Below are 26514 nucleotides of genomic sequence, written 5' to 3'. Positions count from 1 at the left end.
AGACATTCCACAAACAACAACAGAATGTGTATTCTTTTAAGTGCACATGGAATATTCCCCAAGATAGAACATATAATAGGCCACAAATTAAGCCTCACAAATTTAATAGTATTAGACCCATATAATTTATAACAACAGAAGGAAATCTGGAGAGTTACCATTTGAGAAAAATGGTAATTTTTTTTGTTTTAGAATATTTACTTGTCATAATATGTTATTTATGTTAACAGGTAATAGATTTATTACTGTTAGTTTTAAATGAGTTAATAAATACATATTTAAAATTATTCTCAGTTTTACCTTCTAATATAGTGAATATTGATAGATACAATCACTTAAATAAAAGTTCTTTGGTAATCCTTAATAATTTTAAAGAGGGTTCTGTTATCACAAAGTTTGAGAAGCCTTGATTTAGACTAGTAATTTGGAAGATATGTTCAGGATCCACCACAATAACCATTACACTACAATGTTCAAGCAACTGTTTGCAGGGGTTACCTTGTGGGAAAGAGAGCGGGTTCTGGGGGAAAGAACTTCATCATTCTCTATATTTCTAGTCCTCTGAAGTGGCAGAAGTGAGAGATAACAACTTATATTTGTGGAGTTAAAAGGAGTACATTGAGACTGGAGTGTAGAGAAAGTGTGTGATAGTGGAGGAGGAAAATAAGAAAAAAGAAGTATGCTGGGGGCTTCCCTGGTGGCGCAGTGGTTGAGAATCTGCCTGCTAATGCAGGGGACATGGGTTCGAGCCCTGATCTGGGAGGATTCCACATGCCGAGGAGCAACTAGGCCCGTGAGCCATAACTACTGAGCCTGCATGTCTGGAGCCTGTGCTCTGCAACAAGAGAGGCCGCAATAGTGAGAGGCTCATGCACCGCGATGAAGAGGGGCCCCTGCTTGCCACAACTAGAGAAAGCCCTCGCACAGAAACGAAGACCCAACACAGCAAAAATTAATTAATTAATTAATAAAAACTCCTACCCCCAGCAAACAAAAAAAAAAGAAGTATGCTGAAAGAATCTATCTTTCAAGAAAGATAGGACAGATTCAAAAATCTATAATAGGAGGGAATAATAAATGCATAAAAAAGTTATCAACTAAGTGCTATTCAGAGAGAGAGAGATCACTTTATTGTCATCTGGAAGTCAAACTCATTACAACATTCCCTCTTGAGATGCAGAACCAAACCCACTGAAATGTTATTAACAATCTCAGCAATTTCAAAATATGTACTCTTATGTAATCTATGGATATTATTCAGCTCCTTCAAAATGAAAATTCTAAGGCTGAAGGTATTTTTAGTCTAGGCAAGTGAACAGAATTTGTGAATGTGCAGTTCTACACCCAGAAAGCAATTCCCATGAGTTAGAAAAGGAAAAAAAAAATTACTTCAAATAAAGCAATGCGTTCCCCCCACTCCCATCTCCAACTTAGTGGGTTTAGGAATACCTAACCCCTACTATTTTTTAATCTTCAACAGGGATCTCATACCTAACAGCTGCTATTTAGGTAGCCCCTTATGCTATGAAATTCAAACCCTCATTTTATCTCCTTTCCCTACAGCAAAAATTGCAATATCTCACACCCAAGCTCCAGCTGTCAGATTCACACACCATTTCTATTTCAATGGCTGGAATAATCCCTTGCTCCCTTGTTTTCATTGAACAAGAATGTGCCAGCTTAAAAAAAAAAAAAAAAAGGAACAGGGAAAAGGCATTTGTCTAAACTCAAATACTCAAAGGGACAAAACAGCTTGAAGAAATATGATGCTTTGTAACAGGCATTTTGCATTTGAAGCACAGTTTTTCTTTTCTTTCTTTTTTTAAGACATATATACACTCAGCAACGTATAAATATAAATAGAAGGACATGAGACTCTGTAGACTTTTCTTTTTCAGAAAGCACTATATAAGTCAGAGAAGATATACACACATACCAATGCCAAGAAACTAGACAATGTGAGCATATCCATGGCAACCATTCTTAAGTAAAATTTTCTTTTTAAATGAGAGAGGAAAAAAATGGTAGGTTCTCAGTCTTTCTTGTCTTTTATGATACTGGCAATCTATAGTATGGTAGTTATTGTTTAATATTTACAGAGTTAGAAACCCAAATTCCAAAGCAGCCTTGAAACCAAGGTGCCCCTAGTGTTAGTTAAAATAAGCAATCCCTGAAGGCATCATTTCAAAATGGACACACAGATGCAATCTCAGCTGTCCCTAGCCCGAATGAGCAGAGTCAAATGATCTCTGCTGGGAGAACAGAAGCTCTAAAAGAGTTTGATGTCTGACTGTGCATGAAGGAATACATGAAGAGAAGAGCTCAAAAAAATCTCTTACGTGCTTTCTAAGATCTGTGGTACTGGCATAACCATCTGAAATCAAGAATGACCTTCTAGTCGTGACAAAGCACAGAGAGATGAAGGAAAAAATTAAGAATTCTCAGTTAAAAAGAAACATAGAATTTTAAAATCAGCTATAAGCAAACAACATAAAAATCAGAGTTATCTAATAAATTCTTCTCTCAAGATGATTTTTACCAACATCATTTTTCAATTCCTACTGCCTTGGGCCTCGTCACCTCCTGCCCATGGAATCATTTCATTCTGGCTCTCTGGCTGGCCTGACTTAAATGTCCCAGCCCACAGAAGGACTCTTTATTTTCTCTTCCCATGACTCCTTTGTTCTAAAAGCTTCCATGGGCTCCCTACAATTTCAGTCCAATCATGAGTCTTTCATAACTGAGTTCTGTTTTAGCTAAACCAAACTCATGTCTTTAAGCTGTTGAACAGCTGAGGCTGTTTCCTCACCATTCCTCCCCAAGGCATCCTCTCCCTATGTTCTCAACACACCAAGCTCATCTTCAGCTAAGCATGTTAAGAAGCTAGTGTCATTTTCCGTTCACTAAATGTTGTTCCCCCTCCATCAAGCCAAATCACGCCCAGCTTCCGGGTTCTGCTCAGTGGCCATGAGGCACATCCTGACAGCATCAACCCTCATTAACTTGCCTGACATCTGGAGGGATATTTCATTATATTAGAGATGAGAACAAATGAGCGTCAGTATCAAATAATTAGATTAATAATAAGGGACTGTTTTCTAAATATAATATCTTAGATATTGAATTAAGACCTAAGGGAGTCTGAAATCATTCAAAAAGCAATTACCACAATTACTCTTAAAAACAAAGTGATGACAATCACAGGAACAAATGTATCTAAAAGATAATAATAATAATCTCTAGTTGCTGTTGCAAGTACCAAACACACATGAGATTATCTCTCCTTTCCCCCTTAAAAATTGTCTTCCTATAATAAATACTTACTAACTAGAAAAAATTTTTAAACAAATATTGAGGAAGGAACCATAATAGGCTCTGTAATTATTTTTCCCTTTACAATGGAAAACTTTACCTACGTTAGAACACAGAATGAGTCTTCTAAAACTTAAAACTTTAAGCTAAATGAAAAACAGCTCATGTTTTTGCTTAAGGTAGCTTGCCAACTTTAGAAAAATATCTTAAATTCTTCAAACAGATGGCAAAGCCACCTTTAAAATATATTAAGCATGCTAAAATAGATACAAACTGATAGTTCTACTACTGATAAATGCTGCTGTGGACAACCAAATGCCTCCCATTCTGTTTCAGTAATAAATCACTTTCCTGACTTGAGTTAGTAATGAGATTTTTAATCATGTGGATTGAACATACCCTCCAGTTAATAAAAAACGTATCACCTCCTTTTTATCTTTAATAAAAGATTTGTACACTGCTCAAATGATCGGCATTACATTTTAAAGAACCTGAGATTGATGTTTTTCAATTCTGCTTTCCATTTTTCTGGGCTTTTATAATTCAAAGGTAATATGCCCTGTAATTAATAATTCATAAGGTAATTTTAAGGCTTTTATTCAGAAACCTCTTTCCTATTGACTTTAGAATGTGTCATAAAAACGCAGGTATTAATATCTTGGCAATTCTCAGCTCTATACAGATGAGGTCCTTGAATTTAAACAACTCAAGATTGGCGCTTCAAAAATCAGGACACATAATTTTGAACCTTAAGGTACAGAAAAGACAAATATCTTTTTAAAGTGCTATTTACACCATTATATTTCTCTCAACTGACAATTAACCATGACACATTTGTCTTGTTATTCAGATAATTGTCAGGATTAATTTTTTTCTTTAGTATGATAATTATTTTGAGGAATAAATCAAGGGCAAACAGTTCTGTTTGAAAATGATTTTTTCTAACTATAGCTCTAAATGTACATTTAAGCATCTGGAATCTCTAAAAGATTCATTCAATGACACTTTTACCTGAAGGTAAAGCTTTGCTTCTCTCATTATTATTTTTCAGCCACAACAAAGTAATATGTATGAGGAAAGGAGCACAGGAAAATAATCTACATTATTTTTTCTTTTCTAAATATTTTCCTGCATAATGTTTTGGAAATTTATTTGGTGAGAGGGTATAAGGGTGTCACTTATCCCAGATTGTTAGGAAGTGATTCTTACAAGGGCACAAACAAGAGTCTGCCAGCATTTACTAGCCAGTAAATTTCAGTCTATTCTCATAAAACTGCCAGGCATCAAATAAGGATGATTATGCATGGCAAAGTGCATTGTAAATATAAACTGCCATAGAAATGTGGGGTTATCATCATCTGCCAAATACCTCACATTAGCCTCATGGAAGCTTGGTTGAGTAACAGATGGAAAACTATGAACCTATCACTACTGATTAAAGAACAATTCAATGTACAACAGGACACTGAATAAGCAATGACCCACTTGTTTAAAAAAATAAATCATGGCAACGAATAAACAACACATTACTATCCCCCCACTAGTTTGTAAACAAGATCAGTTGTGGACTCACCCTTGCATTCCTTGAGCAATTCACCAGACCTGGAACACATAATAAGACTCACTTGGTGTTGGTTTAAAAAATAATATCTGAGATACAGAAAGCAAGAGCTGACCCACTGGAACATGCCAAGAAAGTACTTGGAGTCTATTCCTATAAAAGAAAACAGGCCCCATTCCCTCCTAATCCAGATACTGTGAAAATAGTTTAGATAAAACTAATAAATCTGAGTCATTCCTCTACTGTTACAAAATATGGCTAGTAATCAGTTTCTTTCCTTAGATATAAACAAAGCTTGAAACCAGAGTAAATCAAAATTTATATACAAGGAGGAAGCTGAGGAGCTGAAAAAGTCTTTTTCTGCCCAAGAATGAAAATCTAAGATGTACAATGCTTAGATCAAGGATCCACTAAGGAACTCAATTAGAGACTTAACTGTTAAAGATAAAGGTACAGGCTAACCTTTAAATATCATCCAACTAAGGGAAGCACTATTCTTTTATTTTTAATAAATCTACTTATTTATTTATTTATTTATGGCTGCATTGGGTGCGCATTGCTGCGTGCAGGTTTCTCATCGTGGTGGCTTCTGTTGTTGCGGAGGCTCGGACTTCAGTAATTGTGGCACGTGGGCTCAGTAGCTGTGGCTCACGGACTCTAGAGCATAGGCTCAGTAGCTGTGGCGCACGGGCTTAGTTGCTCTGCAGCATGTGGGATCTTCCCGGACCAGGGCTCAAACCCGTGTCCCCGGCATTGGCAGGCAGATTCTCAACCACTGCGCCACCAGGGAAGCCCCAGAAGCACTATTCTTTACTTTTGATTTAGATTTGGTATGACAGGACAAGCAAATAAAAATAGTTTACTACAGCAAAATATAGGATATTAAAAAAATCCATGCACAAAATTTTCAGCTACACTTCTTGAGGAGTTGTTATTTTTATTCTCCTATTCATTCATTCAAGGTGGCATACACTGGGCTTCCCTGGTGGCACAGTGGTTGAGAGTCCACCTGTCGATGCAGGGGACACGGGTTCATGCCCGGTACAGGAGGATCCCATGTGCCGCAGAGTGGCTGGGCCCGTGAGCCATGGCCGCTGAGCCTGCGTGTCCGGAGCCTGTGCTCTGCAACAGGAGAGGCCACAACAGTGAGAGGACCGCATACTGAAAAAAAAAAAAAAAAAAAAAAAAAAAAAAGTCAAGGTGGCATACACTGTGATAAAATTTCCCATACAGAGCAAAATAAGCTCCATGTCCTCAATACGTTTGCAGACACACCCAAGTGAGACACACAAATGAAGTGGTATGTGTCCTAGGGGGTTACTTATGTTATATTAGAAACGTATGGTAACAAGGGGCCACAAAGAAAAGAAGTCCATTCTTTGGGAAGTGGGAAGGTGTGGTGGGGTGTTCAGGAAATATTATAGTAAAGTGAGTGTTGAAAGATGAGTAGGCATTCATCAAGGGGCTATGAATATGAAGAAAGCCATTCCAGGCACATGGAGGAGCAAGAGCAAAGGAACAGAATAAAAAGTATGATTGCACGATGGCTGAAGTGTGTGGTGTTGGCTGTAAGGAGGAAAATGCTGGAGAGGCCACCAGATCATGAATTAAGTTAACCTTTTCATAAAACTTGGATTTTGTTCAGTGAGCAATTTTGAGTCATTAAGGAGTTCAGCAGGGGAGTTACATGATTAGTTTTCCATTTTAGAAAGATCACAGCAGAAACAACATGGAGGATAGATGGGGAAGACAGATTCTGAGAACAGTTAGAAGATTCTGGAAATAATCGAGGTGGTGGCTAATGAGGCTGACCTAAAGCACAAGCAATAGAGATGAATATAAGGAGGCAATAACTAAAGCAGGAGGTGACTAGCTTTGTGGAAGGAAGGAAGGGAAGGGCGTAATTTTAGGGTAAACTTATAATTCATTCTTTGGTAACTAGAGGGTGATGCTGTTCACAGAAGTGGGAATGTAGAAAGAAGCGTAGGTTTGGATGTAGAGGTAATTCCAGTTTTTTTACATGTAGTATTTGACTTCCTAAGGCCAGGGTGTAAAAGTCCAGAAGACAGTTTAAATGGACGGGTCTGGAGCCCAGGGGCTGAACTGGGGAAATAGATTCAGGACTCCTGTGAGAAAGAGTTGATGCCTTAAGATTGAGTGAGATACTATGGGGAATATTTCTTTGCATCAGAATCACCTAAGCTTATACTTAAAAGTACATATTTCTAGGCCCTTTCACAAATTTACTGCATCAGAGTCTTGGGTCTGGGCCCCCAAATCTGTATTTCAACAAAATTTTCAAGGTATTCTGTTGCTTACTAAAAGTTGATAGCAGGGATTTTTCTTTCTTTTGTTCATTGCTGAATCTCCCATTCCTTGAAAAAGTGCCTGGCCCAGAGCAGGGTCTCATAAATATTTGCAGAGTGAAAGAAAGAAAAAAGAAAAGAGCTCTAAGCGCATTTCAAATACGTCTTATTTCCTACTTATTCCTTAAATAAACAATTTATCTTTTGCATTGTAGAAATATACTCCTCCAGGCTTAGGAATTTTTTCCCATGTACTCTATTCATTAAAAAAAACTAAGAGTTTTTCCCTCTTTCCTTAATATTATATGTGAATTACTAAGGAAATTGTGGAAAATCCCTTCATGGAGCCATTTCAAATTATATACACTATTTTTACTTTTTAATGAATAAATACTTGGAGACATGAAAAAGATCATGAAACCTTAAAATTCCTTTTAAGGCTATAGTTATCATCTGCTTAACTTTTACTGTTCTGTATCTTTATATTCATTCTTTACCCTCTATACCATATATTAAAAAAAAAACCTATAATATTTCTTAAAACTTCAGTTGCTAACCTCATTGCCCCAGACTGCAGTCTTCAAATTTCAACTCCACTTTTTCTCTTCTTTTAATATTGCTTTTCATGTTTCCTTTTCTCTGGCTGAATTTTTTTCTACTCATTTCAAATGCTCACCTGCTTTCTCTGCTCTTGAACTCAAATGGGTTGTTAGCAAAGAGATGAGAGACCTTTGTAGCTGCTGGAGGGGAGTTCTGAAGCGATGTGGGTTGTCTGGCTTCAGTCTACAGGTCACCTCGGACCAGCAGGAGAAGAAATTAGACCCTCAGTTCCATGCACAGAAGCATTTTGTCTGCAAGCCAGCACCTCAGTGATAGCATAGACACAGACTAGGGACATGCTGAAAACTCTCAGCATCCCTACTTCATGTTCAGTGGACACAAAGAGAAAAGAGATTCGCTTTTGAAAGATAACATAAACTTCTTGAAAAAGTAAATCAAACTCAGAATCCTCTCAGACCCCAGGTAACTCATTTTCCAAGCGTCATCCTGGCCAGGCTGGTTGACCCTGCTTATTTGGTGGGAGTCCTTGGGGGCATCTTCTCTGATTGTATCCAGCTGCAGTATAATGGCCAGCTGTCCTCTCAGCCTCTGATCAGGACCTTCCAGAGGTCTAGTCAGAAACTCCTGGTGAGTGGTATATGGCATCAGAGGTCTGAGTGTGCTCCAATTTGTCACGGTACTGATTAAGTGGATACATAACAGATGGTATCTTGTTTTAGATGGAGATGAGTAGGTGAGAAATTGGCTACACTGAATTTTTTTATTAAAAAAAAGAATGGGAAAAATAATCTGCAGCTGGTATGTCATTTTTACCCCATAAGCATAGTTTTCTTTCATTTTGTCATAAGAAAGAAAGAGAAGAAAACTCAAACTCTCTCAGTTTGGGGCAAAACTAATGTGGTTTCCTTCTGTTATATGAAGTTAGGGTTAGCAAATTATTCTTTAAAAAATTTTTAAAAGTCATGTATGTTTATTTTTCCTTTTTTTTCTTTTGAAATGGACAGAAGCAGAATAAGGGAATTCTTTCTGCAATACTTCTCAAAGTGAGGTCCCCAGGTCAGCAGCATCATTATTACTTGAGAACCTGTTAGAGATGCAGTCTCAGGCTCCTACACCAGACCTACTGAATTAAAAATCTGGGGTGGGGAGGGAGATGTGGTTCAGTAATAAATAGTTTATCAAGGCTTCCAGATGATTCTAATGCACATTAAAATTTGAGAAGCACTGTCTTCGAATACTGAAAGCTAACTGTACTGATAAGAAGACTGTTAATTTAAAAAAAAAAAACTTTCAGCATCAAAGATTTATCAGTCTTATCAAAGATTTATACAGCACGAGGAAATGGAAGCACAGAGAGGCAAAGGAACTTGCCTGAGCTTACACAGTTTGCAAGTCGCGAAGTTGGGATTTGGACCCAGGAAGTCGAATTCCAGATTTCATGCTTACAAGCACTGCTTTGGGCTGGTTGATTTTCCCAAGTGGTGCTCAGGAAGCTGACTCCATCTCCAGACTCAGGAGTGGGATATGTGGCTTATATACAAGCCATCAAGTTTACCCTCTCCAAAATTTCCATACCAGCCACCCTCTCCAAAGTGTCAATAAAATAAAATCGAACAAACAAAAAGCAGTGTACATCCGTCATAGCATATCTCTACCACCTTTTTAAGATATTATCCATTGGTAATGGTTGCCCAGATCCATTAATTTACCAGGGGTTTGAAGACAGTGATATTCTAATTTTATCATTACTTCTTCATTTAACAGATAGAATAGTGTTATAAAGAGACACTTACTTTCATCAACTCTTTGGTTTCCTTTAAGTATTACAGTTCTTACAGAAAAGGCAGAATAAATGCTTGATTATTTAGCTTTTCAAAATGATGAGTTTGTTCCCTAGAACCCTCAAATATAGCTGAGTTTTTCAAGTATTAATATAAACTCATGATATATATATATATTTAAAGTTGTTCAGTCCATTGCAGTTGTTTTCCAAACTGGTGCACATATTTTTCCATCTTTGTTGAGTGGGAGTTTTTCAAATTGGCTCTGAGTCTGTTTGACATAGGTCTACCAGTCTTTGAAATCATCTCAGTTTTCTATGACAGCAAGATGTTTCAGGTTTATCTTATAAGTTCCCTGCCCTAAACTCTGAAACATCTCTTTCTTCAAAGAGTCTTGGTTCCATTTAGTGGGAAAAGGCATTTAGAGACCATAATCTGAGCACTAGAGATGCTATTGCTACTGGGTTGGTCATTGTTTCCAGGCCTTTTTGGTGGACAACGTTGGGAAATATTTTCTTAAGAAAACATATATCATGAGCTCATATAGATGCTTCAAAAATTTTTAACTAAACCTTATCAACCTTCAGTCTGAATCTCTCTCCAAACAACCCCAAAATTTGAGTTCTCAAAGACACCAACGTAATTACTCATTTGATTAATTCATAATATATACCCAACAGACTCAGAATAACACCAATGTTATTAATTTAAAAGTCATTACTGAAAAAAGTTTAGAATTATTTTTAAGTTCTTTTGACTTAAGGGCATTACTCTACTAGGAATACACAACCAAGTTAATGCATTATAAAATCACTTGCAGTACTTCCTCTCTGTGTGAATTTCTGAGTTGTCCAGAAATATAGCCACTAGCCAAATGTGGCTATTAAAAGTATAATTCAAATTAATTAAATAAAATATAAAATTTAGTTACTCAGTAACACTAGACACATTCCAAGTGTTCAATAGCCATACGTGGCTAGAGGTTACCATACTGAACGAGGCAGTTGGGCATTTTCATCACATAGAAAGCTCTACTGGGGAACACTGATTGCTAGGTACATGGTTAAAGTAATTTATTATCTTTTTATTTTAGTCTTTAGAAATTTATTTTATATTTATGTTGTTTTGTTATTAAGTGAAGACGTACATTTCCAAAGACCAATCTACAAACAAGATATATTCAAGGAAGTCTAGTTTCCCTTCCTGTCCCCTCTAACCTATTCTCTCCCTCTTCCTATGGGTAAACTTAAAAAAAATTTTTTTTTGGTTTATCTTTCCATTGGTTTTATTTTTAATGTGCACATATATACATCCATATGCATATATATAATCATAATTCCCTTTTTTTCATAAATGGTCACATACTAATTATTATTTAATTAAATAGGATTTTCTATTACTTGAAATATAAAGCATACAGAATAACATAATCACTTATCCTTTAAAAGTAAATCAATGCTAAATTGCCAGAGTAGTCTTTTTTAAAGAATCCCCCCGTAGAAGTGGAGAGACCAATGAGACACTAAGTCGCAGGAAAACTTAGAGTTGTGGGGCATTTTTAAACAGAATAATTTAAAGCTCAAGTTCACGATCAAAAATAAATTCTGACTATCCCAAGTGGTGAATGAAGGGCGCCATGTGTATTGGAACACAAGAATGACCAATTCAGTCTGAAAGGATGCCAGAGAGTGGTACTAACTTGCTCTCCAATAAGAAAATTTCAAATCCATTGGATTGGTTGCCAGAAAATGGAATTCTTTTTAAAGGGTGGAACATGTTCATATTTCCCTAGTTTTTGTCAACAACTTAACAGCTGTGTTCCAAATGGACTGAAGTTGAGCCAAAATATTGTCTGGCAGCCCTGAAAACAGAATCTGACAATAATTGATTTTCAGAGCATTCACAGTATGAATCCCAACATTCCACAGTCTGGAGAAATTGGAGAGACAAGGGGGAGGTGAACGTAGATCTTTATTTTCTTAATACCGTAGATGGTACGTGACCAAAGAAAATCTGAACAAGAGATTATCCCCATCATTGTGCTCCATTTCTTAAGACAGAGTAAAATATCTATGAGACAAGTAAAAAATAAAATGTCTTTCTATCTGGTTGTTTTCTACTGCTCTAGGAGGTGCCTTGGCTACCACTGTGCCACTGCTTTTATGGGTGACTCAAGACAGTATGCATATAAACATGATTTTCCCCATGTGAAAATTTTAAAAGATCAAGTCTTACATCGAATACTGAGGAAGATATGGAATGCAACTCTCACAAGTTCTTGGAAACCTGTGATTCTTCCAAGGAGAAATAAAGGAAATGTAAAGTATTGAAAATATCTCTTTTAGAGATGCTCTCCAGGGTTTTTGAAAGGCATTACAAAATAAAAAGTAGTCAGTGACAATTATTTAGCAATTCAGTGTGGGGAAGAGGGTATGCAACTAAGACCAACCTCAGAACACTCCCATAAATCCTATCAATGCCCACTTTCCATCCTAAATTTTGTTAGAGAGCAAGTCAGCTGACTGAAGGTACTTGAATTTCTACTTTAAATATTTACCCAGATCTCAATGTTAAAAAATAACAAAAAAATCTTTGTCTACTAAAGAAAAAAAGGATCTCATTTCCTTAGTAAACAACTTGGGACAAAATTAATTAATCATCATGGCCTCTGGTTTTAAAATTTTAAACTTTCTCCAAACGTCCAGACACAGCTACATGCAAATATTTTCACTCTGCCTCACTTGCTCACCATAAATATCTACCTTCTTAAAAAATACTCCCTATATAAATGTGAATGAGATTGTAAGTTTTAACACTATATACTAACTTTTTGAACTCTGTTGACTCACTAGACAATATTCAATTAATTTGGAAAACTATACGTTGAATCTCCTGTTCATACTTTTGGGGTTTTTTTTAAATCTTTTTTTTTAAACATCTTTATTGGAGTATAATCGCTTTATAATGCTGTGTTTGTTAGTTTCTGCCGTATAACAAAGTGAATAAGCTATACATATACTATTATCCCCATAGCCCCTCCCTCTTGCGTCTCCCTCCCACTCTCCCTATCCCACTCCTCTAAGTGGTCACAAAGCACTGAGTGGATCTCCCTGTGCTATGAGGCTGCTTCCCACTAGCTATCGGTTTTACATTTGGTAGTATATATATGTCCATGCCACTCTCTCACTTAATCCCAGTTTACCCTTCCCCCTCCCTGTGTCCTCAAGTCTATTCTCTACATCTGTGTCTTTATTCCTGTCCTGCTCCTAGGTTCATCAGAACCTTTTCTTTTTTTTTAGATTCCATATATATGTGTTAGCATACAGTATTTGTTTTTCTCTTTCTGACTTACTTCACTCTGTATGACAGAGTTTAGGTCCATCCACCTCACTACAAATAACTCAATTTCATTTCTTTTTATGGCTGAGTAATATTCCATTTATATATGTGCCACATGGAAGCAACCTAAGGGTCCATCGACAGATGAATGGATAAAGAAGATGTGGAATATACTTTTAACACTTAGGTGGACCAACCAGTGGAAAAATAAATATGCTTTACTTACCTTTAACCAGGTATACATCTCCAGTGAAAAATTTATGAATTGCAAATGTGCAATCACAAAGACTAAGAAGTTGACTAATTGTAGCCTAATAGACTATAGACTAATTATTTGAAAAAAAATTAACAATAGACTAGTTAAGTTGACAAAAAATGTTAAAAGAAACCTCAAAGGTTATCTTGTTCAATCTTCTCCCTCAGAAGAGGGAACTAAGGCTCTGAGAGTTTGTGTGTCTCACCAATAATTTTCTAGTACATCAGTGGCAAAATCAAACTAGATCTGTGGGTTCCTGCTTACCTGCCCAGAACTATTCTCTCTCATAGCTTCAGGTGCATTGTCTTTAATGAGAAGGTACCAAGCTTCTTCCTGTTCAAAACAAACACCATAAATGATCATCCTAATGAGGGTGTTCTCTCCCAGGATCACATCGTCTTTCTGATTCACATTTCCTGATCTGGTGAGCACCCATTCTCACTGCTGGTGTCTCACAAATCTGGGATGGTTTAGATGACCTGGGCTGGAGGTGGCTGGTTCACAGAGCTTTGGCTCCATGGACTTGTTGAAGGGCTCTAATTTCAGGCATATAGTTTGCTTGCTGCAGCCAAAAAATATGCTTTTGTCCAGTCAGCATTCAGGAAAGGTTTGCCTTTGAGTCACATTTTTCCTCTGAACTTTTGTTCACCCACTCCACTTTTAATCATTATTTAACATTCATTTAACACCTTGTGTAATAACCTCAATGGGAAAAGAATTTGAAAAAGAGTAGATACATGCATATGTATAACTGAATCACTTTGCTATACACCTGAAACTAACACAACATTGTTAATCAATTATACTGCAATATGAAATAAAAATTAAAAAATATATATGTGGTAGAAATATGGAGAAAATTCAGTATTTTAAACACAACTTGCTAAGAATTATATATTGTATATAAATCATGGCAAATGTGGGGATGTTCTTCTGTTTCCAATTTTTTTTTGTATATATGTCCTAAATTTCAGAGAAATGATTACCTCTCCCTTTCATCATTAAAAGTAATCATCGCAAAAAACAAACCAAAAAAAACCACCTTCAATATTTCACCTCACCACATACCACTCGGATATTTCACGGAAAAATGATTTCACTTAAATACTTAGAAACAGCATCAATAAACCCAGTAGCAGCTACAATATTTTGAGCATTTACTGCATGTCAGGCAACTTGCACCTTTTGTCATTTAATCCTTAGAACATCTCTTTAAGACACACTATGAGGCAGGTATTATTAAACTGATTTTATAGATGAAGAAGCAATCTCAGAGAGCTTTAGCAATTTTTCCAAAGGAAGTGGAAGATGCAGGGCTCTCTGACTCCAAAAGCTCTGCTCCTAATTGCTACTCTACACTGGCTCCAGATTTAAAAGTACCATCTTGTCCATTTCACATCCAACAGCTGGATCACAGTTTATGAGCAAAGAACTGGGAAATTAGGGCTGTATAGAACATGTTTAAGAAGGAAATAAATCGATAACTACAACAGCAAGTATACATAACTTTTTAAGTAATCTCACCCTCTTCTGATGACTTACGATCTTGTACCTCTTCTTAAACAGAGAACATAAAGTCTGTTATAATCCACACTCCATGTACCCCCCCCATGTAATCCCCCTAATTCCCTATTCAATACCCCATACTTTTTCTCTCTTCTAGCAGCATCTCTCACAGTCTGGTCTTTACCAAACTACTTTAACATAATTTCGTTACCTTCTTTCATGTTTTAGGTTCCTCAAGTTTGCTTCCCTTTTAAGCATGTCTTCTAAAACTAGGAATCTAAGTTTCTGGCCAGTATTGACAGAAACTTTCAGATAATATGTTTCTTTTTACAAAAACTCAACAGAGAGAAGTTATAAAATAAAAAAGCAGTTGGAAGAGTTTTACTGAAGTAGAAAATTGTAAACCAGCATCTTATGGATCCACATTTTTCAGACATTTCCCTTTTTTCCTAGCTTTTCTTTCCTTTGTCTATGTTTTCCCCAAAGAAGACAAAAACTCAAATGACTCCAGCTTATTAATAATTGAACAAATGATAAAAAATTCCTCCCAGAAAATTTACCCTCAAACTGCCATTAAAGGATAGTGACATGCTCTTTGTTCTGTTATTGCTTCAGTGTCATGATACTAAATGTGGGCAAACTTTGTTCAAATAAACATATCCTCAAAGGATTTAAAGAGTATCATTTATCATATAGCTATGGCCATAATGATTCATAGCTTTAAATGCATCAAACAGATAAAATAATATATTTTTATCATGAATTTAATAAGATCATAAGGGGACTTTCCTGACGGTCCAGTGGTTAAGACTCTGTGCTTCCAATTCAGGGGCCGTGGGTTTGATCCCTGGTTGGGGAACTAGGATCTCACATGCTACACAGAAAAATAAATAAATAAAATAAGATCATTGGACTTGATAGAACTGGGAACAGATGCAGAACATTCCCATCTTCCCTTCAGACGCATCTATTGCTCCTACATTGGTAGGAATGAAGCCTATTATCTACCAAGAAGAGGTAGATTCTAATCAACCTCTTGAAGTAACCTATCTTAGGACTTGGAAACCTTACCCCAGATCACTTCTCTCTTTTCTTCTCAAGGGAGCTGGACCGTAATAAGTAACTATTCTCAGGAATGAGTAATCCTCACTTGATATCTCTCATGAGCTTTTTTCCAGTTAAAACTACCTCAGGCTTTGTAGCTTTTTTTGATAGGTCATTTTATAATCTCTATACAAAGTTTTATATCACTATTAATATCATGCCCTCCCTTCCAAAGCCCTGAACTCTTGCTACTAGTACACAAACATCAGTTCTCATAGTAGGTACACAAGGCCAGAATCAATAGGAAAATGGAAAGACTCTCAAAATCATCTGTAAAAGTCAATAAACTAGAGACTGAATCTGTATTGAGTCCCATGCAGTTTTCTCTTCTCAAAGAGACAACACACTCTCGGAAAAAAAAAAAAAAAAGAAAGAAAGAAATAGTAATTTAAAAAAGGAAGAAGGGCTTCCCTGGTGGCGCAGTGGTCGAGAGTCCGCCTGCCAATGCAGGGGACACGGGTTCGTGCCCCGGTGCGGGAAGATCCCACATGCCGCGGAGTGGCTGGGCCCGTGAGCCATGGCCGCTGAGCCTGCGCGTCCGGAGCCTGTGCTCCGCAATGGGAGAGGCCACAACAGTGAGAGGCCCGCGTAAAGCAAAAAAAAAAAAAAAGAAGAAGAAGAAGAAGAAAAAGGCTCAGAAAAAGCCAACAACTTCTTAAATCCACTGACACAAAATTATAAACAAATGAAATTGAGAGTGATCGCCAAGTACTAGTCACCATTTCAAGAGTCCCAAATCTCCTTGATTCTAAACACATGAATGCGATCATGCTAAGAGATGTGGTGGAGGCAAAATCAGCTAAGCCAAATGAATGAGAATGGTGCCAAGAGCCTTTAAGAAATCAGAGAAAAGGGTTCAAGAATCAGTCCTGGCAACATAACAGAGAGAGGACGTAAAGACTGCAAATGTGAGGATCATGCTGTGACCACCTGTAAGAACACATGCTGCACTGTTCTAGGGAGGAAAAGTAGAATTTTATCATTCTATGGCAAACAGAGGCCCTGAAGGACAGTATCTCCAAAGTAGAGGGTTGGGTCCTCAAAACAGGGAAGAAGCATGAATCCAGGTACCTGATTTGCCCTGAGGCTGAAGGAAAAGGAAAGAATATACATCTTGTTCAACTAGGTTCTAATACTGACACTTGGCTTGGGCTCCTCTCCCTGGGCTGTTCCGTTAACTGTCCTTCAATGTAGGGCGGTGGCCTAAGATCAAAGAACAATACAGTTCAAGTTCATTTATGCAACCCCCTCTGTCTGCAGTTGGCAGAAAGCAATATGGGTTTTGAAAATGAACAAATGGGATTGAGTCAGAGATTGTTGAATTGTCAGGAAAGCAAGAGGAAGAACTAAATCTACTGATTTATTTTAAGGAATGGCAGGCTTACAGATATATATTTTTTTAATATTTTAACTTTAATTTAAAAAATAACTTTAAAAATCCTTCAGATTATCACTTATGATAAAAATTAACAAGAGTAGAGTAATGAGGTTCTTATATTATGAGAAATATTTAAAGGAACAATGTAGGTAGTTTGCCTTCCTTTCTCTAGACATCAAGAATTAAAAATTTTATGAAAAATTTTATGTCAAATATGAATAAATTAATAGAAAGATAGATGAATAGATGATGGAAAATATATATAAAAATTACAGAAAAATCTGTCTGAAATGAGTCATGGAAGGACTTCAAGACCGTGCCTCTGCCATTAATAAAACATACCAAAAGCTTTCCAGAAGTATGAACAGAGCTCTTAGAATCTGGGAGGAAAATTTTAAATTTTCAGAAAAAGAAAGTAACTTTGGAGTCTCTCCTGGCCATGTTTCTAGATACTCAAATCCAGCTATGCCAGTTTATATCATGGGTCACAGAGGAATCATAAATTTAGCATTTTTCAGAGTTGAGTGGAGTCAAGACTCGTGGTGTGTTCAGCCTGCTGAAATATGAGTCAGGGTGCCTGCTTCCCAGGAAGTCTTTAACCCAATAGAATGTCCAGAACCCATCTGTCGTAAGTGCTCTCAGCATGTGGATCTTGGCACCTCCCTCCAAAGCAAGTTTTGTTGTTGTTGTTGTTAAACAAACCTATCAAGGGATGGATTTTAATCCAAAAAGAGGACACGGCAATTAGGAGACAAAACTAAAGCTTGGTTACTATATAACAGGAAAGGAAAAAAAAAAAAGGTAACATGTTGTGGTAGATAGATCCTAATCCCTGGAATTTGTGTATGTTACCTTATGTGGCAAAAGGGACTTTGGAGACATTCTTAAATTAAAAATCTCGAGATGAGATTATTCTGGATTATCCAGATGGGGCTTAAATGTAATCTCAAGTATCCTAAATGAGGGAAGCAGAAGGAGTTTGACCACAGAGGAAGAAGACAATATGATGATGGAAGCAAGGTGCACCACTGGCTTTGTGGATAGAGGAAGGGGCTATGAGCAAAGGATGTAGGCAGCCTCCAGAAGCTGCATGCGGTGAGGAATGCAATCTGTCTTGGAGCCTCCAGAAGGAACCAGCTCTGCCTACACTTTGACTTTAGCCCACTGAATCTGACTTTGGGTTTCTGATCTCCAAAACCATAGGAGAATGAATTTGTGCTATTGAAGCCACTAAATCTGTGATCATTTGTTACAGCAGCAACAGGAAAGAAATCCATGTGGTCATCAAGAGGATGGTCTCCAGTGTCAGGGATATCTAAATTAGAAAACTCTCTCTGACTTGTTGACCTTGGACTGGATTTAATTTCCAGAAGCTTCAACTTCATCATGTTCCGAGCAGATAATGAGATGATTCATGGCAGAGTGATTATGACACAGAATGTGTGCAAACGGTAGCTAATATTATAGGAAGGAAAGGAACTGAAGATTGTTGAATCCAACTAAGCCCCAAGCACTTTTTAGGCCCTCTCTCATCTAAGTCCCATGACAAGCCTGAAGGAAAGTATATGTGTTCTAGATATTTTACAGATTAGCAACTGAGATTCAGGTTCAGATTAAATCATTTGCTTAGCTGGTTATTAGTCTATTTTTATCCCCCAACATTTACTCTCTCTCTCTATTGATATTCTGACAATAAAATCCTTCACAGTTTTTTCTTCAAACCAAAGCAAGTTCAAGATGAATGTACCAAATGCAGTTTATAAAAAGAGTGCAGTATCAGGAGTCTGGCAAACCTAGGTCCTCACTCCCTCCTCTGTGACAAATTAGTCAGACTTCTCTGTGCTTCAGTTTCTTCATAGGTAAAAATAAATTAGTTAAAAGACTGATGATGAAATAAACATCTGACCTTTTTTATACTTTCTAAACAGATCTAATAGTGGAATTTTTAATCAACTATTTCTTTTTTACTTAAGATTCATCAGCAATTTTTTTGCCAACTTGATTTTGCAGAATAAAAAGACTCTATGAACTCTAATTGAATTGTAACATTTTGATTGAAATGTAACTGTATCATTTCAATAAGATAACAGAATTTCCACCCTAATCATAGAATGAGTAAGAGTCTTTTTTCTTTTAAAAATATACATTAATAAAGGGTTGGGGAAATTAAAAGAAGAGTATTCCCTGGTCTTTATAGTAAACAAAGTGAAAGTCTCTATGATGACCACAAAGACATTTTTAGAGGATAACAAGTTAATTGTATACAAGTATACAATTGTATAAAAGCTTATTCATAGACTTACCAGAACCATGTCTGTTTCTTATGGGGGCACAGAGATAGTTGTAGGATATGATTCCTGGTTTGTTCATAATTAGACCCTCAACATAGACACGATTCATATCTTCAGAATATCCTTTACCATGGCAACAGAGACTATTCAGACTCTCCCTACTTTCTAAGGATGCTGAAGGATTTAATCTCTACAAAAAGCCAAGTGGCCTAGGATCAGAGGACTTAGATTCGGCAGCCTGGATCTAAAGATGACCTGAGTTCACTTCTAATTCCAAAATGCTTTGTTTTCATTGCCTTCTTACTAATCAGTTATTGCTTTATGCTCCATTGGCAGGGTGCTTAGTAACTACATGCCATTCCAGAAAACTGTTTTATAGATAAAAAACTGAAGAGAGGCGAGGTGACTTCTCTCACCTCAGCTGGCCACCTGCAGAACAAATACTAGAAGTTAGGGATTCCAAATCTTACACCCACTCTTCTTTTTCCCCACAGTCTGCAAACTACAGCAACTTTTACACAAAGGCAGCAAAGTGCAAGTGTTTGGAAAATATGCTGCCTGTAGCCTAAAATTTCATGCTTATGAAAACTGTCATGGCTAGTTACCCAGAGGAAGTAGTACTTGTTTTCCCATTTTATTAAAGAGGTTAGCTTAGTTTCTTTTTAATATAGAAGAAAGTAAATATCCTCAAAAGTATTCTATAACTTGTAGGGCTTGCAAAGAATCATGGATCAATGAAAGGGCACTAATCTAGGAGTCAACCCTGACCCTGTGATTACTAAGCTGTGCAACCTCTTTCTAGAATCTTAACTTCTCTGAACTGTAGATTTTCTCATTTATAAAATAAAATCTACTCCACAGGGTTGTTTTTAAAGTCAAATAAAAATGAAAACACTAGTTAATATCACCTTTTTTATTATGGTGGGTTAGGCATTCTGCTAGCCATTTTATGAATTCCATTTCATTTCATTTTCACAATCACCCTAAGAGGTAGATTCTATTATCATTCCCATTGTATAGGTCAAAAATTAACCTTGAGCGCTTAAGTTATTTGCCTAAGGTCACACAGCTAATTTCAAGTCCTCTTCACCAGTATATGTAAGCATATTTAAAAACATGAAGCACTATAAAATATAAATTACACATTCTTCTGATTGTTCTTAAGACGGCTATAGGGGATAAACTGATATACATGCCTACTGCCGGAGCTACCTCTGGGATAGCAAATTAGGACAAGCACTTGCTTTCCCTTCCTTCCTATTCCTACACTGTCAGCAGCTTAGGGATGAATGAAGGCAGCTGATGAGAAAGTAGATGTGTTAGCTAGTAGGAGACTGTAAGCTCCTGAAGGGAGGGACTATGATGTACCTCTGTGTTATATTCTCTGCTTAGTGTTGCATACGAGTGCCTTGCCAATGCCCTGCTCAGAGTGATGTTAATAGAATTTGTTGAGTGAATAAACAAAATTATGAATACATGCCTACCAGCACAGATTTGAGGTTTTTCTACAGGCAACCTACCCATAATACTAACAACTACCACTAAGAACATATTGATGTGTGTGACTGAGACAACAGAATGTGTACCCAGTGTGTACATCAAACTCTGCTTCCATGTCCTCCAGAACTGGGGTCCCCAACCCCAGGGCCTGTTAGGAACCAGCCGCACAGAAGGAGGTGAGTGGCAGGCAAGCAAGCGAAGCTGCATCTGCCACTCCCCATCGCTGGCATTACTGCCTGAACACCCCCACACACACACACCACCGTCCGTGGAAAAACTGTCTTCCATGAAGCCAGTCCCTGGTGCCAAAATGGTTGGGAACCACTGCTCCAGGGTATACAACCAGACCAGACTTTTCAATCTCCCCTGCAGTTGTATGGGGGCCTGAGACTTTGATCTGGCCAATAATAGGGACAAGAGTGAGCTACACCATCTCCAGGCCTGGCCCCCCAAACCTCACATGCAATTCTCTCTTTCTTCTCCTGCCAGCTAGAGACAAAGAATCCAGTGGTGAAATCCAAAAACCTAGGATACAGTGGGGCCAGTACATATATATAACATATATATACATATATATATATATATATATATGTATATAGTATCCATTCATTCATGAACAGACATTTAGGTTGTTTCCATATCTTTGCTATTGAATGGCAATGAACCTAGTAGTGCAGATATCTCTTCAAGATATTAATTTCATTTCCTTCAGATATATAGCCAGAGTAGGGTTGCTGGGTCATATGGTAGTTCTATTTTTAAGTTTTTGAGGAACCTCCATACTGTTTTCCATAGAGGCTGCACCAATTTATCTTCCTACCAATGGTGTATAAGGATTCCATTTTCTTCACATCATTACCAACACTTGTTATCTTTGACTCTTTGATAATAGTCATCCTAACAAGTGCGGGGTGATATTTCATTACCGGTTAGTCATTTGTATGTCTTCTTGGGAAAATGTCTATTCAGGTTCCTTGCCCATTTTTTTAAATTGGGTTACTTAATTTTTTGCTATTAAGTTGTATGAGTTCCTTCTATATTTTGGATATTAATCCTTTATCAGATATATGGTTTGCAAATACTTCTCCCATTCTGTAGATTGCTTTTTAAATTTTTTGGATTGTTTCCGTTGCTATGCAGAAACTTTTTAGTTTGATATGGTCCTACTATATTTATTTTTGCTCTTGTTGCCTATGTTTTTGGCATCACATCTAAAAACTGTCACTGAGATTTTTGGAGCCATTGTTACAGCAATTTGCCTACCTTTCTCTTTTTCATACACTCTTTAATACATTCCCAGACTGCATTCATGTGACTTACTTTCCCCATTCATTTCCTATTGTTATTGTTTACCTTAATAAAATTTCACATATATAAAAATATTTAGAGGGCTTCCCTGGTGGCGCAGTGGTCGAGAGTCTGCCTGTCGATGCAGGGGACACAGGTTCGTGCCCCGGTCCGGGAAGATCCCACATGCCACGGAGCGCCTAGGCCCGTGAGCCATGGCTGCTGAGCCTGCACGTCTAGAGCCTGTGCTCCGCAATGGGAGAGGCCACAACAGTGAGAGGCCCGCGTACGGCAAAAAAAAAAAAAAAAAAAAAATATATATATATATATATATATATATATATATATATATATATATATATATATATATATATATATTTAGAAAGGGAGGTGAGCAAAGAGAACATCCTAGGCCTCAGAGATTCAGTCACGGATGCTCATGAAACAAGTCCTGCTTGTTATGATTTTTGATGTTCTTTCAAACAAAAGCTAAGGTGACAGCATTTGGAAACTTCTTGGTCTAGAAATATTTACAGGTTTATAAAGAGAGACTACAAAGCTAAAATTTCCACCGAGGTGCCAAATGTTGAGATATACAAAATCAAACATGAATATAGTATTAAAATTCATTCATTTTGTTTCAGATAAAAAGACTTGGCCTACAAGAGCCTGTGGTTCTTTTGGACAGGACTTTAGTTAAAAAGATAACTTGGATTTAGACATGATAGCTTGGGAAGGGACGTGACAAGATCTTCAAATATTTTAAGCAATTGTACATAAATCCCTGGCACAGGGAAGACCATATTTCTTTCTATTCTTTATGATGTTTTATGATTGCTCTTCTAATAATTTGTGTGATATTTCCCAGTTGTCAAATGTCCCTGATTGCCAGTGATTAAGACTAAATGAGAAGATCACACTCCTCCCCCAGGTGGTTGTTAGGAAACATCTGAATCATAGTGATTTGTTTGGTGAACTCTCCCTAGCAATCTTGGGTTTACATAAATAAACATTCAATACACCCCACACTAATACAGTTGTTTGCACTGTGGGTTTCTGATCTAAAGGATCTACTTTCTTTATGGTTTAGCAAATCATAAGCATGTTCAGAAACACAAGGGCTTGGATTTCAAGATTCATGATTTTACACATACTAAATAAACCAGATCTGAGCTACTGGAGAATGTGGGCATTTGAGCTTCATACATGTGAGAACAACATAATTCTTAATGATGACGTCAGTCACATTTGAATAGTTAGGGAAATATTCAGATGTGTCTTATTTTTTGGTCCTATTAAAACATAAAAACAAAAACAAGAAATAGGGCTTCCCTGGTGGCGCAGTGGTTGAGAGTCCGCCTGCCGTTGCAGGGGACACGGGTTCGTGCCCCGGTCCGGGAAGATCCCACATGCCGCAGAGCGGCTGGGCCCGTGAGCCATGACCGCTGAGCCTGCGCGTCCGGAGCCTGTGCTCCACAACGGTGAGAGGCCCACATACCGCAAAAAAAACAAAACAACAACAACAAAAAAACAAGAAATAGTGTTCCACAAGGTGACTAAGAAGTAGATACCATGAGGGTAAATAAAGGGGTCACAATGTAAGGCCGTGTCTGTCACTGTACCAGGCACTAAGGAGGGGTGCCATACAGTGATCTACTTAGTTCAGTAATAACACAAAAATCTAAATTCTAGCAAAATACATAACTAAAACTTTTTGGGATCTTTGAGGTAGATTAAAATAATATTTTTTACTGTTTTTCAGATACTTGTAGAAACATACCACACTCTGCCATGCCTACATATCTTTGCATTATGTTTTTCCCGCCTCCTGGAAGGCCAACCTCCTTTATTTTTTAGGTAAGTCATTTCTTAATCTTCAGGTCTTGCTCCAAGAATCACCCCCTGGCATAGACTCCTCTGACCCTTACAGACAGAACCAAAATATCTTTTGTCTCTCTTCCATAGCACACTCCACTAACTCTAATCTACTGATTTAATGACTGGCGTCCCCTTTTAAAAAGCCAGAGCTCCTTGAGAGCAGGTACTTGGCACTGTCCATCTTTGCATCCTCAGAGCCTAGAAAGTAGTACTATACTTACTGTGTGCTCGATAAAGTCTTGATATCTCCATGAAGTGGTTCTCAGAGTATAGTTTGTGAATACCTGGGAGTTCCATAGCCCTTTCAGAGGGTCTGTGAGGTCAAAACTATTTTTATATTAATACTAAGGAGTCATTTGCCTTCCTCACTGTGTTGACTTTTGTACTGATAGAGCAAAAACAGTGAGGGGATAAAATGATTAAGTTCAGAGCACAAATCAAGTCAACGGCAACAAACACTATTAGTAGTCATTATATTCTTCACTGCCTCACACATGCAATAAAAATAGTGCCAGTTCCACTTAGGAATGTCCCTGAGGAAGCAATAAAAAATATTAATTTTATTACATCTTGACCCTCAAGACACATCTTTCTAATACCATATGTGATGAAATGGCACAGATGGATTAAAAGTACTGCTGCATTCTTCAGTCCAATGATTTTTCTCAAGGAAAAATGGTTGTATGGTTGAGCTGTGAGCTGAACTAGCTGCTTTCTTCCTAGAAAGGACTACTGACAGGTAAACTATGATTATTCAGACTTGGGAATTTGGCAGAAATTTTCACCTGATTGAATAAAGTAAGCCTGCTACTTTACGGAAACAACTGAGAGTATATGCTGCAAGTGATAAAACTCAAGTTTTCAAGTGAATGTTAGAAATTTTGAAAACTCCTATCTTTCATTTTGTACTTGACAGCTCCTCAATGCTTAAACTTTCCTGATGAGTTTGGGGTGATAAAATGTGTCAACATTTAGAGATATGCTTATTAGTTCTAGCATCCTGAAAAGCAGATGCTAAAATGAGTTCGGACACTCAAAGAAGTTACTGGAAATACCTCTGAAGGGTAAAGGAAGAGAGAGAGCCAGAGAAGGCAAGGAAAGCCTTCAGACCACAGTGTAGGTCTGACACTTGTGAAGGAGAGAGGAAGGAACATGGATGGGGTAGGGAGAGTTTCAGACTGCAGTGCAGTTCCAGGAATGTTTCTGCCAAGCCACTAGCAAGTTATGGAGCCAAAGTCACCAGTTTAAGGATGTCTACATCTTGCAGGGATGGGACAGCATTAGTGCTTTCACCTACACTCATTCCTTAGCTGTGATCAGCAATCCGAAGCATGACTTTTGTACAAATGTTGTTTCATACATCCAGAAGGACAGCAGCAAATGCTGTTAGTCAATTATATTCCCTTCAGTAGGATATCTCAGCAGTGCATTTTCATGCCCATCAGGATCTGTATAAGTCAGTGACTGGATATTTTCCAAATGACCAATGCATATTTTTACACAATCATGCATGGATAAAATATTCACCTACACTGAGTACAAAAAGCTCACTGATATGCACTATGGTTTTGGATTCCACACTGCAACAAATTTAAGTAGTAGTTAATATTTAAAAACCACCATTTGTTGGGGTTTGATATAATATCAAACAATAGTCATAATCACCTGGCTATTCATCGTAATCAAAAGGCTATTAATTATTTTATGGTCCAACCTCATTTAGGTGTGTGGCCAGATTTTCTTCATATACTGTACTTCAACAAAAAGAATATAGCTCAACAGACTGAATGAGAAGCAGATATGAGAACACAGATATCTTCCATTATGCCAGATATTAATGAGATCTGAAAAAATGTAAAATAGTGCCACTCTTCTCACTAATTATTTTTCTGGAAAATACTTTTTAGTAACATATCTTATTTAGGTTAGCCTGTGATGGATTAATTATTGTTATTTTTTAAATAAATTGATCAATATTCTGAAAGTTTCTCAGATTTAGTTTCTAATACAATACATGTAAATGGATATTACCCATATTAAAAAAGCTCTTTGAGGTCCTCAATAACTTTTTTTTTTTTTTTTTTTTTTTTTTTTTTTTTGTGGTACGCGGGCCTCTCACTGTTGTGGCCTCTCCCGTTGCGGAGCACAGGCTCCGGATGCGCAGGCCCAGCGGCCATGGCTCACGGGCCCAGCCGCTCCGCGGCATATGGGATCCTCCCAGACCGGGGCACGAACCCGTATCCCCTGCATCGGCAGGCGGACTCTCAACCACTGCGCCACCAGGGAGGCCCCTCAATAACTTTTAAGAGTATAAAGTAGACCTGAGAGAAAAAATGTTTAAGGACCACAGAATTAAGGAACCATTACATTCAGGTATGAGTAGTGAAACAAAGTCAGTATACCATGAAAGAAGGCAGAAAACACAGTGGTTAAGAGAGTGGCTCTAGAGTCAGA

This window comes from Mesoplodon bidens (assembly GCF_964165515.1).
Source record: "Mesoplodon bidens genome assembly, chromosome: 8".
In the NCBI taxonomy this organism is placed as follows: domain Eukaryota; kingdom Metazoa; phylum Chordata; class Mammalia; order Artiodactyla; family Ziphiidae; genus Mesoplodon; species Mesoplodon bidens.
Note: the sequence above shows the minus strand (reverse complement) of the source record.